The following is a 5398-nucleotide window of genomic DNA, read 5'->3' as shown; positions in this document are numbered from 1 at the left end:
AAGAATTTAATCTGGCATCCGATGACCATTTCTCTGCCCTTTATCAGCTTTTGATTTTGGTTTAGGATCTTCTTTCCAGCCTAGGTTAACTCGATTTTGGAAGAGACAATAATAGATACTGTACAAGCTTGTCATAAGATTTAAATGATGGTGCACAAGCGTTGCAAAAGTTTAGTAGTCATTTTGTTGCTTCCGGTAAGAATATTTTTAACCTCTGGACCTCAGTTTATGTACTAGACTGCTTTTCTTTAACTTTGTTTAACCTTCATATCATAAGAACAGGTTTTCTGTGCTAATTACAAGATATTTTTCAGGTAGTTTGGTTTTATGTCTATGTTGCCTTATTTCAAAGAAGTCAAGAGGTATTTTCTTCTCTGAGTACCTGTTTTTTTGTGAGCCTAGTTCCTATGTATTTATTTATTTTTTAATACCTACAGCATGTGGTATTCCTAGGTGGTCTCCCATCTAAGTACTAACCGGTCCCGACCCTGCTTAGCTTCCGAGATCAGAGGAGATCGGGCACGTGCAGAGTGGCATGGCCGTAGACTAGTTCTTAGTTTTTAAAAGACTTTAAAGTATATCAGAGGTCAACCCATGAAACTTAGTTATTGCTTATAGGAGATGAACTAGTTCTGTGTTCTATAAAAGCTTAAGTTATAGGCCCAAGACCACTGGCATCCTAGAGGTAGAGCAGGGATGAGGATCACCCAGATGTGTTGTGAGGAAAAGGTTCACCAAACCTTTTCTCCTCGTGTGGAAAGAAGATGTTGGTATAATTTGAGCTGTGTTTCACCCAAAACATGAAGGTGGAATGTCAGCGTGGCAAAGTCTCTAACTTGTGAACTGCATCTGGAGTGGGAGTGAATACCTGGTAGAAAAGTTTAATGCCTTCTTGTAGCTTAGCATGTTCCTAGATTGGTTGGGTCCCCTGGAAGCTATGCCTATGAGACTTATTTGTAATTGATATGGTCCTCTGTGTGTGGAACTTGGGATTTCTCAGTCAGGGTAGCTTCCACACCCTTGAATGAGTTCTTGCCCTCTTGTACCTGAGCCATCATGTGGTGGTAGTAGAAGGGAGATGTGCAAAGACAGCTCCTGTTTCGCACGTTCTGCCAACCTGTCTGGCCTGATAATATCCTGATAGCCTTTCCTGTCATATATCCTTCTGAGTAAACAGATTACAGGTGTGGCCTACTTAGATTTTGTGAGTTTCTCCCACTGAGTTCCTCCTACTGATGATTCTGACTCATCAGAGCAGTAGTTCTTTTCATCTGATTGATTAGCCTGGACTTGAGATCGAGAGGCCAGTGCACAGTCCCACAACAGATTTTCATCCTCTTTGGTGGGAAAGATATTTTCCAAGTTATTTCCTCTCTCATAAGGAAGAGGTAAGACTTCGTTGTCACTCCCCTACCTCCACAAATTCCCCCCTCCGTCCATCTCATTTAGTGCTCATTGGAATCCAGAATTATATTTTAGGTATAATAGAAGGCACAAGTTACAAAGATACTCGTATTTTTTTCCAGGAGTTTACACTTGAAGGTATTGAAAAAAGTTTAGCCAGTCTTCATAGTTCTAGTTTTCGTTTTCACAAACCAGTCTTACTTGTCTCTTTATTTTTGCTCTACTAAAGAGCATTGAATACAGTGAGAAAAAACAAGACCAAAAGTTCTTAAAGCTTTTAAAGAGGTGTTAGTCTCTATCCATATTTGTGTTTTGTTTTGTTTCTGCTAATTAGGTATTTCAAGGTACTGATGGTACGTACATGTATGTAGTACTAGGTGCAATGTAAACATTTTCTGGATATTTTAAAAATTGAGTCTCTTGTCTAAATTGTAGTAGGACTTAAGTAACCAGACATTTCATTTCAGTGACATATTTCTGTTTTTTCAGCAACCTGTGTCTTGACAAAGTTCTAAGCTTTTTTACTTTAATTTGGTAAGAATGTATGAAAAATACTGTGAATGAACAGGCTCTGGGCAGCAGTTAGGAAAGTTTCTCTTATTTAGCATATGTTCTCTTGCACATTTGATAACTTTTTTGATGGCCTCCATAATATTACAATGCTAAGTTGTTAAGTAAACTTGCCATTTATAATGGCTAATGTCTGTCCTAAGAATTACAACTTTATAATACACAGGAGATACAGGATATAGGCAAGAACAGATGTTTCAGAGAAAGAATTGGAGTAATTGAAACGTAAATGACCTATTTTGTGAATGTGAATGTTCTAGGTACATTTTCCAGTGCTAAGCTGACAACATCACAGTAAGGTGCATCTGCATACACAATTGCCTGCATATAGAACACAGAATATACAATAGCTTCCTTGCCAGCTCTCAGTTGAAATACAAACTAGTTCTGACCATTCTACTTACTGCTGCAACCTGGGGGCACCATCTCCCCACTTCTCCGCCAGAACTCCTCGGTCCCCTCATCCTAATCAGACTTTTTTTTTCATAGCACCTTCTACGTACTACCTAATTCTAAATTCTGCTGAAGTTTAAACTCTGCAAGGGCAAGGGTCTTTTATTTACTGATATAGTTTAGTAAGTTTCATTTCATTGTTGGTAAAGGGCTAACCTTTAATATTAACAGTGTCTAGTAGAGAGGTTAATATTTTCTTTTTCTTTTTTCCTTCCTCTCTTTTCCTCTTTCCTTTCTCCCCACAGTTCTGTTGTCTGTTGCAGGATAAATTTTATAGTCAGTTAAAAAAAAAAAAAAAACCTACCGTTTAACTTAACCCTTAGAGATAAATGATGGCTTTAAATTACATTGGTTCCTGGTCTCCTGAAGGAGAAATCTGGCTTTCTTCTCTGCATTTTCTTGCTTGAGTAACTAATGCATTGTTCATAGAGAGAGTTCATTTATGGCAGGCAGGTCCTTTGTTGTCGATGGAATCTTTGGTTGCTTTAATGTTAGAGAACTGGAGGAAAATAAGAAAATTAACGTTTTGTTTTAAATGTAATTTTGTCTGTAGATAGTCCTATGAATTTGTTTTACGAACATGACGTACATAATTTACCTGTTTACCAGAGTTATCTGTAAATTATATTATGATTTAGGATTGTTAGAAAATGTGAAAACATTTTTTGTGATAACACTTTAGTTTACATTATAGAAGTAATTTTCAGTGGTGGTGTCGTTAACCGTACCAGAAAGCTAACATATAAGCTCATTTTCTCTTAACATATGCGTAATAGTACTTCTCACCTTCTGCTTGGTGAACATTGGCTAGTATTGGCAAAATTTATGGCCAGTAATTTTTGTTGCTTTTATTTGCTGTGGTCAAGAGAGTTCATTTCCAGGACCACTGTTATTTCTGTGCCTTCACTGTTCTCTTTTGTTGTTGTTGTTTTAAATACTTCCCATTGCTATTTTTATAACCTTATGGTAAGTCATAAACAGTTTTTTCTTAGAAACTAAATTTTTTACCTTTCAATGCTGTACTATTCTTAACCCTTTTGTGCCCTTTTAGGCTATATAAGCAATTACAGTTAGCTGGTATTTATTAATATTCTGTGTGAAAACATCTTTAGAGATTTAATAGGATTGGTGCTCTCTTGTTTTTAAACTGTAGGGTTTTTTTTTTTTTTTTTTAACAGTAAGCCGAATTCTTTGTATACTTGTTAAGCTAATACACCGTCACTGCAGATATATAATATATAACAGATCCCCAATCCCTGGTCTGTGGCCTGTTAGAAACTGAGCCACACAGCAGGAGAAACAGTGGGCAAGCGAGCAAACCAGTCCCTGGTGCCAAAAAGATTGGGGACCTCTACTATAATATATATAATACCCTCATTTTACAGATGAGAACACTCTGGACTTGCTCACGGTTTTATGGGTATGATGTGAAAGAGCTGAGTTTTTAAACAAAGAGTAGAATTTCTTCATTCTTTCCATTTTATTTCCTCTGTCTTTTAAGTGTCTGAAGATGGCAGAGAAATATTGAAGTTTTAATACTCTCTTATTTTTCTGATCAAACTTTATTATATAGTGCCACAAAAGTTAATATGTTTGAATGCCATATAAAACTTTCTTCTCTTAGAATGGTTATATAGTTTTAGTGGCGAATGCTTGAAAAAAAATTTTTACTTGGTCTGTTACTTTGATTTTTTTTTTTTTTTTTTTAAAGAAAATATCTACCTCATTTAACCTAAGAGCTTCATCCTGGATCTGTAGAATTTTGGGTGGTCTTGGGAATTATTTCATGGCCAACTAAGTATTTTGTGTTGCCCTTTTTTGTGTGTGTTTGTGAATAAAGTTTGATGGCCAACAGTAATATCCATTCCTTTATGTATTATCTGTGGGGGCTTTGTACTACAATAGCAGAGTTGAGTAGTTACCAAGACCATGTGGCCTGCAAAACCAAAAAAAGTATATACTTTCTGGCCATTTGCCAATCCCTAGACCATTGCATAGCAGTAGCTGAAAAGTAAGATGGGCAGTTTTATTCATATTGTCTCATTCAGTGCTTTATTATAATTTTGATGGTAGGCAGGAAGAGGAGTAATGCTTTGTATTGAAGTAAATAATTACTTTAGAAAGGTGGTGTTCTTTCTTTTCACGACTCCTGAAACAGAGAAAGGGGAGTGGGGAGTGTGAGCCTTTATTTCCTATGTTTATATGTCTTCAGTGAATCAGGCAGACAACTCAGCTTCGTATTTGCTGGTTTATATATTTTATTTTAAATTTGGTGAAAAGGTTAAATTGAAAGCAATTTGGCAAACCAACATCAGATGAGAGAGAATTTTTAGAATTGTGAGAATATATCATCTGTTTTAGATACTTAGACTGAATTATGTTAAGACAGGCTAGCCCTGATTTCTTAAGGGAGTAGTAATCTGACAGCCACTTCGATAGAAACATGATAGTTAAGTGAACAGTTTTTTTTTCTTACTGACGGTAAAGCATTTGTTGTTGGTATTGTCTAGATTATATCAATTTTAAAAATAGAAAGTCAAAGCAACCCATTTTCAAGTTTTTTCATGTGAAAATCTGTAAGGAAATACTCTCAGTACAGATGTACAAGAGTTACACTTTTGAATCCTTCCATAGTAGGTAGAAATATAACATTTTAAAATTCTGTACCCAACACCTAATTGAATGTAAATGTATTTTTTTCTTTGTGTCCCAAGTACTTCAGAATGACAATTTCCATTTCACTAATTATCTACTGGCATGTTGTTATTTTTTTTTTTTTTTTAAAAAAAGGTAAGCTTATCCCTTTCTATTACAAAGTGAAAGTTGAAGACTTAAATTTTCAAGTATGATTGAAAGCTCTGCTCCAATAAGGTTAGGTGTGTTTATTGTCACTCTGGAGTCACACTAGTCAGGGCAACTACCATGTTCAGGCACAGCCCAAATCTGTTATAATTTAAAAGTTTTATCAATG

The 5398-nt window shown here is 35.7% G+C and overlaps 1 pseudogene; it reads right to left on the bottom strand.

Annotated features, from left to right (window-relative positions):
• Positions 1–428: 428 nt before the first annotated feature.
• LOC112479084 lies at positions 429–547 on the bottom strand (annotated as a pseudogene).
• Between the last annotated feature and the right edge of the window lie 4851 nt (positions 548–5398).

Source organism: Pteropus alecto, unplaced genomic scaffold (assembly GCF_000325575.1).
Source record: "Pteropus alecto unplaced genomic scaffold, ASM32557v1 scaffold33, whole genome shotgun sequence".
NCBI lineage: Eukaryota > Metazoa > Chordata > Mammalia > Chiroptera > Pteropodidae > Pteropus > Pteropus alecto.
This window is presented reverse-complemented; position numbering and strand designations above follow the sequence as displayed.